Source organism: Cavia porcellus, unplaced genomic scaffold (genome assembly GCF_034190915.1).
Source record: "Cavia porcellus strain 051 isolate PalLab524CR breed Dunkin Hartley unplaced genomic scaffold, mCavPor4.1 scaffold_20, whole genome shotgun sequence".
Lineage (NCBI taxonomy): Eukaryota > Metazoa > Chordata > Mammalia > Rodentia > Caviidae > Cavia > Cavia porcellus.
The window spans coordinates 17,221,658-17,233,909 of record NW_026947503.1 but is presented as its reverse complement, the minus strand read 5'-3'; positions in this window follow the sequence as shown (position 1 = coordinate 17,233,909).

Sequence of the window (12,252 nt, the reverse complement as noted above, 5' to 3'; positions counted from 1 at the left end):
GTGGGCCACAAAGATCTCCTCTAACTATAAAGGCTGGTGAGTAAAACCAAAATTTAAAATTTGAGTGAGACTTTTTCAGACAAGGTTCAGACCTTAAAAACAACTGACTGAGAGTCATGTCACTTCCAGCTGCTAAGCTTTGGTCAAGTTACTTAGCTTCTTTATGCCTTAGTTATCACACTTATCAAACATTCACTTTGTGATATAATTATAAGGATTTACTGAGATGTAATGCTCTGAAAATATTCAGGATGAAGAGAAACAATGAAGCTCGTAATCACTATTCTTATTTGAAGACTGCCTCTCTATGTGGCCCGGTAGGATGATGACACATCCATCCCACCAGGACCTGTGGTCATTGGGTATGAGTTACCACCAGTCGAAGAAGACTGTGCACTGAAAACAACCACCCAGTCTCTGAGATCTACTTAGAATCTGACCTTCATGTGCAGTTAACCTCAGGAGGCCAGGTAGACAAGTGGCTAAGGAGGCTGGAGTGGAGTGCAGGCTGCTTTGGGGGAGGAGATAGTGGGAAGAGTTAGCGGGCAATCAAAAGGGACAAAATGTGTATGGCTTACATGCTAGGTGGGAAATACCAGAAACAACCTAAAGGACAAAAAGAGCAAGAGCAAGGGATTTGGGTAGTTTCTAGAGCAACTAGAGTCATGTGATGGCACAGACACTTGGGCGTGTAAGCATGTGCTTTGCTGCCATAGCAAAACACCACTGACTTCGTTTAGATAATAGAAAGCATCGCTCACAACTCTAGATGTTTGTGTCTGACCCTGAAATTTTACAGATTTGATTTTCCTGAGGCTTCTTTTCTTGGAATGCATGTGACTAACTTCTGTGCAATATCTGTGCCATTTCTTATGAGAACACCAATGTTATTGAAATGCAGTCCTACCCTTAAAGACCTTATTTAACTTTAGGAAGTCCATAAAAGGCTTAACTTCAAATATTGGGGGTTAGAACTTCATTTTATAGAATAGAAGGTTTAATTTAGTCCACAACAGTGAAAAGAGTCCATGTAGAGCCTGATTGGCTGATAACTGTAGCTCCTGCATACTCAGCTGTTAGGGCCTTAATTCAGCAGCCGTCTTCAAGCAGTATTGGTCTTCAAAGCAGTATTGCTCTGAGGTACCACTGATGTAGAAACTGGTAGAAAGATGGTCAGCCAGGACTCTGCACATCTCAGTCCACATGAACTTTTCCAATGCTTGCCTTTAAAAATGGTTTACCTTAAATGTGATAATTAGTGAAACAGCGGTAGAGTATGATCATTTTTCCTTTATATCAATACCCCTCTACTCTCTATGAGATAGATTTAAACTTCTTCATGATCTTCATTACAAAACAGGGATGCAATTTATAGAAAGGCATACTTGACAAACTTACAATGCACCTCTGCAAGATTTAATCCTGAAGAGAGTCTAATAGTGTACACTGTCTGAAGGCTATTTTTTAAGATAGGCATGAGCAAAGCAAAATCACTTTTAAATGGCAATACTATGAAATACCCTATCTTGAGTTGTATTTCTTATTCAGTTGAGAAATGTATTAAGGTGCCATCACCTTCCAGAGATTATTGAAATCTCCATGCTTTCTTGAGGCATCAAAATCCCAACAGCAGGTTAAATTGTTCGGCTTTGCATTTGGAATTCAGTTTGCCTTCTCTCCTTGTAGCAGATCATATCAGAAATGCCAGGACAGAACATTGGCTTCCTGCCCCTGACGTGTGAGTTATGTGGGGTGCATGCTAAACATCACCAACAACTTGTAGCCCAAGGCTCTAGAAGTAGTCATGAAAAATACTCCCAAATGTTATCTTAAGTTATCTAAAACACATTGACCTCAGGAAGGAATGTCATAGTTTATCCACATTTCCTGTCGCACTCAGTCCTGACCCTGGGAGGGGCCTCACACACCTAACGTGTGTGCCCCCACTGTCTGAATGGCTATTATTTGCTGGCACTATTGGTGAAACAAAAATATATCATATTTGTATGCAATAGTTTAACAATGAAGACAAGCAAAAGTGCTTGTTATGGTTTGTAGATATTCCCCCAGATAATCCTCACTCAGTCCTAGGCCTTTTTGAAGAGTGAATCCAAAGTTTGTAATTAATTAAAGATCCAGTGCTGTGATTAAGGCTAGTGCTAGTCTCTGGGATGGGTACCTGTGTACAATAAAAGGGACAGAACGAGGTTTGTTTCTTTCTCCTTCTCCTCCTTTTTTGCTTTTCTGCTGCCACTAATCATTGCCCGTCTGTTAGTGCGCCCCACTTTAGAGATGATTATGTACTGAAGCCTCTTTATGAGCTAAATAAATCTTTCCTCCTTTCATCTGAGGTGTTGAGTATTTTGTCTCAGTGACAAGAGAAAAATAAGACAAAGCCCTCCACCTGCCATGAAGGACAGGCTAAAAAGAGTTTCTGCTGAGAGTTCCTTGCACACAGAGATGGTAGGTGCAACAGAGGGACCAGAACAACTCCTTGTAAAGGAATTGGTGCGTCCTGAGGAGTACCTGTTGCCTGGGAGTAGGGAAGTATGCTTCTCCACAATCAAGTGTATTGTATGTAATTCAGGTATATCAATGACTGCATTACTCAGGTCCTAACACATGTGGGTGACTGAATAGCATAGTTTCTTCCTATGTTGTATAGAGGCTTCTCTTAGATCTGTTCATTCATTTAAGGAGACTGCCATGTATTCTTAGTGCTTCCTAGTACTTAGGCCTTGTATACCAAAAGGCAGAAACAAACAAACAAAAAACAACCACCAAAAAACCAGATACAGTATTATTGTATTAATGAGGTCTCTTCTTGCTTGCTTTTCTTTCTTTCTTTCTTTCTTTCTTTCTTTCTTTCTTTCTTTCTTTCTTTCTTTCATCTGTCTTTCTCTATTTCTTCCTTCTTTTTTCTTTTTTTCTTTCTCTTTCTTTCTTACTTTGTTTTTCTCTTCTTTCTTTCTTTCTTTCTTTCTTTCTTTCTCTGTCTCTCTCTCTCTCTCTCTTTTATTATTTTTTTCTTCCTCACTTTCTGTCTTGTGTGTGTACTTGTTTGCTTTCCTGGTATTGGTGATTAAACCCAGAGATGCAACCACTGAGCCATATATATATATATATATATATATATATATATATATATATCTCCAGCCACTTTTTATAGTTTATTTGGATATAAGGTCTCATCAGGTTGTCTAGGGTGTCCTTGATTTTGTGATTCTCCTGTTTTATTCTTCCTAGTATCTGGGATTACAGGTACATGCCATCATAGCCATCTTTGAGGGTAGTTATCTATATGGTGGGACAATAACTGTGTGTATGTTGGCAAAAACTGATGTAGGCTTAAATGTTTCATCACCTAGAAACACATGAAAAATGATTTTTTTCCAGAAGTTAGATCTGATACTGAAATTTTGAATTAAGAAATATTATCTAACACATGCAAGAAGGAATGATACTAATTATCATCAAGCAGGGGGGTTCTTTTGTTTCATTTAGATAGCTATCATGAATTAGCAAAATACAGTTTTGGTGACAACTCTGGATTTAGAGCACCAATGGCCCTCAATCCTTTGTCTTGACTCTATTGCTACCAGTCAACACCAGTTAATGCCAAATGTAACGGATCAATACTGCTAGTTTCTGTTGTCTCTCTTTGCTGGCTACCACTGGACAATACTGGATGCTGTTAATCGTCACTGCCAGTTGCTGGTCTCTGTTGTTGATCTTTGTTGAATGCTCTGCAGTTCATAAGGGTTCATTGTCCTCACTATTTATAGCTATTTTAAAAGTAATTGCTCTACCCACATTACCCAACACAAGAATTTCAAGTTGATTTAGAGGACTTTAAGATTTTTATTTTAAAGAGAATAAAACAAAACAAAGCAGAATGAAGCAAATCAGAACAGAACAATGTAAGTGAGACAGGACTTCAAGACAATAGGAAATCAACGTTAGCTTTATTCTGTTTTGCTTGATTTTTATTATGCATGATGATTTAGAGGACTTCTAAGCCCATGCTACCCAAGAAATAAATCAAAATTAGGTTTATAAGAGTGAGAATTTACTTGACCCTGAAGGGAGGGGGAGTCAGTACAGCATAGAAACCCCTTTTAGACCAACCCCAAAATATGAGAGAAGTAATTCTTATACAGCCTTAGCAAGCCTACGATTAGTCGAAATTCAGACCTACTGATTTGTCAAAATTGATTTAAACTCAGATCTGATCTGTGCCCCTACTGGATGGTCCAGATTAATTCTACTGGTTGACCAAAGTTCAAGCCCAGGACAGTCAGGGTCAACGTTTCTCAGAGTAAGCATAAGGAATCCAGGAGAGCACCAGCTCTCATGGCAGTACCTCTGCAGGATGGCAGGAGATGCAGCTGTTGTGACCCAGAGAATGGCTGAATAATAACTTTACGGGTAGGGAGAACACACTCAGGCAAGTTAGCCAAGTCCTTTCTCAGGGCCTGTATTAGTGCCACCTTCTCATCACTGGCATAAAACATATGACACTAGAAATTTCAAGGAGGACAGGGTTATTTTGGCTTAGCATTTCGGTGCAATCAGTCTTTGGCCAGCTGATTATGGGTGGTAGCAAGATGGCAGAATGGCAACAACAGAAGAAAGTTGTTTACTACATGGTGGCCAGGAAATAGTGAAAGGAGGGGCCAGCAATGAGAACACATCCCTCCGTGTCACACCACAACTCCTGGTCAGGCCATGCATCAGAACATGAGATTTTGGGGAAATATTCCAATTTTAAATTGTAACATTCTGCCCTCATGCCAAAAGACCTTATTTACCTCATTGTAAAAAATGCAATTAGAACATCTATATCAGTCAATAATATCTTAACAATTTTAGCACTGTTCAACAGTCCAAGTTCAAGTCCCTTTGAGACTCAAGACCATGAATCACTGTAAAAGTCAAAAAGAAAGTTGAACATCTTTGCCATACAAAGGCACAGGGTAAACATTCCTTTTCCAAAAGGGAGAAATAGGGGAATAGAAAGAAACTGAATCAAAGCAACCAAAACCCAACAGGGAAAACACTAAATCTTTTATCTGCATATTCAGCAACAAAGGTAGGTTGTGCTGAGATGCTATCTACAAAAGGGTTGGCAGCCCCATCTTTATAGTCTTACTGGTTGTAATCCATTTGACCTTTCACTTTGGTTGTTTCTGTTCACTGCCTGCAGCTTTCTCCCCAAGACAGTCCCCATTACTGGCATCTCCAACTGACCTTGCCAACACATTTTTGCTTAGTCTCCTAAAGTCTTCTAAAATCTAAGCAGAATCCTCCTTCACCCCATAACTCTTATGTTCTTTATATACTTTATGAAAAGTATCCTGGATGATGGCAGGGTTGGTTGTTGGTTTGAGCATTAGCTGAGTCTCCCTGCAACATGGCTGCAGATGCCTCTGGTAGACCAGATGGCAGAACTTGGGTTGCTAGGTGACTTCTGAATATGCAAATATCCTAGAAATTCTCTTTTCAAATGTAGAATTTACAGTTTTGAATCTTTAAGCCTGTGATGGCTGGAGACTTGTTGATTCCTGAGATAACCTCCGTATCTTTCTTGTCTTTGTAAAAAGAAAGTATATACCTTTTTTTCAGTGGTAAACTTTTCTTCACCCTCCTTCACATCTTTCCAAATGTATTCTTTCCAGAGACACTGCAAACTTTTGCCATTTATACTGATTCTGTTTTAAATGTAGCTAGAGGCATATATGCCATAGCATGTACACTGGGTTAGAATTTCTCATCAGATTAGTTAGTTCACTGCCCTTAATCTCAGCCTTCTGAAAAGTCTCAAGACATGTGCAAAATATAGACAACTTTTCTGCCAGACCACACATCCATGAATTCTATTTAAATTTCCAGTAGAATCCTTGTTCCCAACTGAAACCTCCTGAGCCTGATCTTTATATTCTGGATTCCTGTCAGCACCCTAATCTTCTAAACTCTGACTAGTGTGGCTCATAAGATTCTAGGACCCTTCAGCCTATATTTTCAAGCATTTAAAAATTCCACTAATACACTAGTTCTATAAGATTATGACTTATATTATCAGGCATAGTCACAAGAACAACTATAGACTAGTTTTTTTGTATTAGTAACTTCTTAGTTGCAGGGACAACACATGCAATTTAAAAGAGAATTTATTTTGACTCAAAGCTTCGGGTGAGTCAGCTCATGGTCATCCAGAATCAAGGTAATAATGACATGATAGAATAACATAGTGGAGGAAAGTTTCTCAATCCATAGCAGCCAAAAAGCAGAAAGAAAAGAAAGTGGTTGAGATTAAAAATATACCCTTCTCAATCATGTCCCAAGTGGTCCTCCCACTGTCACCAAGGTTCTTCTCTGAATGTAAGACTTCTAGTGGATAAATTAGATTTAAACCATAACAGTGTACTATGGGGTGATGAGCGGCAGGAAGGAGAAAGAGCCTGATAGCTATATCAGGAAAATAATAGCCCACTCTGGACATCACAAAGAAAAGGAGAGGGACAAGTACTTCTCATCTGTCTCAGGTGCATATAACCTGAAGATGTACTGTTCTTCATTTCCTTGATTGATTCTGCAAGGCTTTTAAACCATGTGAATCCCCCTAGAAGAGACATAATGCTTATCAGATTTTCTTAAATACAGGTGAATTCATGAAACAAGCTGTTGAAAGCAAAATGTTAAAAACATCATGACATCATTGTTGACTTCCATTGGAACAAATTTAGAGGCATTTGTAAAGTAAATATAATTCCTTTATAATGCAGTCTTGATATTTGCCCAAGGGACTTAAATGTAGTAGGCCATTATAATGTGAAAACTGACATTTTCTTTCATGTAGAATGTAGTTTTTTGTATTAAGGACGCTGATGATCTTTACTCTTATCAGGTTAGAAGAAAAAAAAAAAAAAAAGAGAGAGATAACCAGTGGCCACTGGACCCTGAAGCACTTTCTATATTGGCATTCATCTATTAAGTGCTCCTTGTCCTAAAGTAGAAATTTCCCTACAACACTAACCTTTCCTGAGTTTTTCTTGTTCACTAGCCATGTTTTTCAGTATTATTTGTTGGCATCTCCCTTGGGAGCACATCCAACCCTGTCCATTTAAATGGCACTTCTTCTCTGGCGACTTTTGAATAATGTTCCTTTTCCTGACTTATTGGTGAGTCTCTTTTAGAGCACTGTGTCTACTAAACGCCTGTAATGGATTAACTGATAGTATAGCACCTTTTACATCCAAAAAAGCTTTATCTCAGATATGTTACTTTCTTGATATTTTCCAGTATTCTTCTAAGTGTATAAATCAAAATGTAAGAGTTACATTTTTGCTCTTTCATTTTCATGATAATCACAATCAACATATCCACCAGCTTAGCTCATTGCTTTCTCAACATCTCTCTTGAAATCAACCATTTATTACCTCTAAACATCTACTAACTTCAACAGGCCACTATCTCTTTTCATTAATGTGGTTTCCAATTAGAATAACTGACTCAATCTTATCAAATTATAGTCAATTCTTTCTAAAGCAGTGTAATAGACTGTAAGCTATGACATATACTTTCTCCTACTTCAAAAGAAAAAGACCTGAACTCTCCATGGATTTCATTCACATGTATCATAGGTGTATGTGTCATGGCTCATGAAACCCTACTTGCTTCTCAGAATCATCTCTTATGCATTCCTTTTCTCAATGTACTACAGCCTCATAATCTTTCTGGAATCAGTCCATCAGATTTGTATGTCAGGATCTGGCATGATTTTCTCATCTAATGGCATGCCCCGTCCTTCTTTTTCTAGCCCTTACCCTGCTTTGTATTTCTTCACTTTTTTTTATCACCTTGCCATTTCGTTGTGTTGTTATAGGTTATGTCTAGATGCACTGCCCAGCACCAAGTCTTATGCAGTGAGAAGTGGGGCTTTTACAGAGGTGTCTCTATCTGGAGCATGCAGTTGTTGAATTAAGGGTGTGTAGTTACTAAGTTAGTCCTCTGGTTGGTTTGGCATGATTTGGATTGCATAAGTGAAGCCCCAACCTGGGTGTGAGTGCTACCTACCCTAACGGTGTGTCGCCTGGAAAGAATATAAGCGACACAAGGAGGGATGCAGTGGTCAGTTGTAGTTAGCTGCTTGCTGCTGCTACTGCTTTTCCTGAGATGCCCATCGGTCACGCCACCCTGCCTTGGGCCTACCTATTATGCATTGAAACTAAAACAATCTGTGAAGTGAAATAAACATTTCCCCTGTAAATTTGGATGTCTTGTATTTTGTCAAAGCAATGAGAAAAGTAACTAGGACATGTTCTTATTTTGTTAGTCTCCTCTATAAAATTAACTGTGATGTCAGAAAATTTACGCTTTATTCACTGCCATTTTTCTAGGATCAAAACAGTTTCCTGAAGTCAGTTGTAATAAATATCTAATGGTACATGAACGGTTTACATATTTAGAGTGCGGTTTTTTCCTCAAATATGCATATGTTCTAAACTTTCTATTTAAGACATTCCTAGGACTTATATTTTAAATGTAAGGACGTGTAGATTTGACAGTAATTGTTCCTTTCCCCCAAATCTTCACAGAATTTAGGTATGTCATGATAACTATTATGAAATATTTTGTGACAGATCTGAGGAGTTCCATTTTACTAGGTGAAATGAATTAGAGGAAGAAAAATGTTCAAAGATATCAAATGACTTCTTCACACTGTAAAGTTCTTCATGGGCTTTGACTACAGTTCAAACCTTATCACTAAGGAAATGCCTGAGCTGGATTAAATGGCACTGAAGTAATTTCTGTATCACTCCACAGGGGGAAATTCTTAGTAAGTCACTTACAAGTGAAAAAAATATTTTCTCAATTTTCTCACTTCCAAATCTCTTTATTGGAATACACAACATATAATTATGAGTAGCATAAATATAAAATTTCATTTTAAGTATTAGTGTCTTAATATGTTTTACAGAAAATAAGAGAAATTTACGTTAGTCTTATTTGCAAACTTTGAACTTAATTTCCCATGCCCAACCCATGCGCTTTAAGGCAATGGTATGAACAACTCACCTGTGAGAGGATAGCTTCTTGAATTCTCCTTCAGGTGCATTCAAGGAGTTAAGGATCCCTAGAGTTTCCCTAGAGCTAAAAATGAGCAGCTTCCCTAGATAATGATGCAAAACATTTTCACAAAGAGCACTGTTCTGTAACTTTAGTGCTTTGTAATCAGCTGCAGAGTTTTTTAAACACAGGCTGGTCAGTGCCAAGCACAGTATTTCAAACTCTATGAATGCTATGCTTACAATATTTGTCTTTCCCAAAAATCTTTAGGTTGACATTTTCCTTTTCTTTTTGTACCAGAAATTGAACTCAGAATCATGACCTTGCCAGGCAGGTGCTTATGCCTCTGAACAATATACCTGACTCTAACATTCTGACATTTTCATTTTCAAGATAACAATATGAGGAGATTGTGTCTTTGGGAGGCCATGACCTGTATAAGGGAGATTAGTATCCTTATTAAAAAGAGCCAAGAGATTTCTCATCTCCTATCCCATCAGATGAAGTCACAATCAAGAGTAGCCATCTATGTATCAGTCATGAAATTAGTTATTTCCATGGTCTTGAACTTCTGACTAAAGATTTTCACACTATGGAATGATCAAAAACTGAGTTCTGAGTCATGTAATACGGATCAGTAGTCTCTTCAGGGAGAATGACCTTTTGTCAAAGTCCATAAAGAATAATTTCTAAAGTGTTATTAATACCTTGGCACTTTCTATTCTTCTTTGAATTCATGTCACCTGGTAAAATCACAATCCTCATTATGTGTCACAGACTACTCCTTAGTCTGTTATCATAGTGGTATCTATGTGGTGGAAATGAGTTCTCTTGTTTATAAGTCATTCAGTGTATGTTGTTTTGGTATGTGACCCAAATAGAATAAGCAAACAACCATGCCAAAGTTGCTGTTTGTCGTGATGCTTTCAAAAGTAGTGCCCTAAGATATCCTATAAGTCAAGTTTGCATTGTAACTTCTGCAGGAGCAAATTTCACTTCCCTGTGAGTTTTCAGAGTTCCTCAGAAAACACAGAGCTCTTTGCCAACTCAGGTTCTAGAAGAGTGGGTAAAACTTGATCAAAGGAAGAATGTCTTTATCTGCTGTGATAACTTTAACTCTTAAAGGTATGCTCTGTCTATGGGTAACGTACTCTGACAGACTCCAGAAGTTTTTCAGACAAGCACTGAATATGATCTATTCTTAGCATAGTTAATGGGCTAAAAGTCTAGTAAATGCTACTTTCCCCCACTTTGGGTATTTTATGAGGTGGGAAATATTAGGAAAATCAAACATTTTAATAGCACACAAAAACTTCTAATTACTTTTGGTTGCTCTGGGAATGTGGAAAGTGACATAGCTTTTATGAAGGAAAGAAGCTTTGGGGCAAATGTATGATGTGACAGATCTTTCAAGCCCTTCGGGTGTGCTAACACATCAAGTCATAGAGCAGTGACTGAAAAGTGGGACGGATTTCCACCTCTCTAACTAGGATGCCATCCTGGCGCCTAACGCCTGTGAGGGAGGGAGTACAAGTGCAGACATAATCTCCCTCTGTGTAAGCTCACTTTGAGCCTCTTGGGGGAAAATTTAGGCCAGGTCTACCTTGGGGAAAATCAAAACAACAATAAAATAACCCTTATTCCAGAAATGTGAACTAAATGTGTTCTCTTTATAATGCTTGAGTGAAGTAAAGGTAGAAAAAAGAATTTCATTCATTCAATAAAATTCTAAGCACAACGCAGACATACCCTGTTTGATGCTAATAAGTGATACAGAGTTACCACCTGTTACCTTACAGGTATGTGGATTGGTGGCTGAGATCTGAGCCTTATTTATATGTGAGTGAGTTGTGTTAGGCTAGTTAAACATCTCTGTATTAAAGCTTTCAAACTTATTAAATGCCATTCAGTCAAGAGAATCATAGCTATCAGCAAACTAAATAGTTATTGAGGGGTATAATGTTAAGCGTGGTGCTGAAGTGAAGCAAGCAGGTTTTTGGAATCTGTTCGCCTGTAGTTTCTCTGTGAAGCTGATAGATAGACAGACAGACAGATGATGGATATTTGTTGGTAGTTACCTAACATTACAGCAGAGACTTTGGGCTTTTATTTACCAATTGGAGCACCTGTACCTTGTCCTTCCATCCCATAAAGATATTATGCATGCTAGACTCATTTGGCAGCAAGTGCAACACTACTGAACTGCCTAGTTTTTCAAGCAAAAATGTGTTCACATTACAAAGACAGTGTAGCAAAGCATTTCCATTAAAATAGCCCTGCTGCTTATATTTAATGCTTTCTGGACTGCTGTGTGGCTCAGAGGAGCTGTGTGAAGCACATGAAGGCATTAGAGTAATCATTAAATATCAAGGGCTTTCCAATTATCAAGTCACACTCAGCAGACAATAGGCTGAGATAAAGGAAGCAGGGCTGGGCAGCTTCATATTCTAAATCAAAGATTTTCAGGAAACAAGGATAAGAAGCCTGCACCTTATGAAAGACACAGGCATTTGTCAATTCATGTAATAAAGAAGCTCATCAAAACTCTCCAGCAATTCCCTAAGTGTTTCCACCTTCATAATAGTTCACAGGAAATGTTTTCATGAAATATTCTCCTCTGATAAGGAATCCAGGGTTATATTTGAAGAACATTCCCTGTATTTCTATACAAAAACTACTATTCCTAAATAAGCTACATTATGACCTCATTACTGGAATCCAATAAGACCTCATTTAAATAAGATCATGTTCTTTCTGTGCTTAATTTTAATAAAGTGGAAATTCACAAAAATAAGCCGCATAAAGAATATTTTGCAGAAGAATGACTTTCAAGGTTTAACCTGGGTGAAATAGGCAGAGAGCAATCTCCTTTGTTTTTTCTATTTACAGCTACAATACTGTACTGTGATCCTGGAAACCCCAAATGATCCCCCAGAGCAGTCCAAGGTACTCACTCATCATTGCAGGATTCAATTGTATTTTCTGGACAGCATGTGCTGAGGTGGGAAGAGGAACTCACTAACATGTTTCAGGAGGATTTCTAACAGCAAAGAGAAAAAAACGGACAAGGGCAGAACATCGCATTATTGCAAAATGTTGGGCACAGTTAATAGTAGACAAACGCAAAGCTCTCAGGATTTCTTTTTTTAAATTCCACCATATTTAAAAGGAAGGAATAGTTAG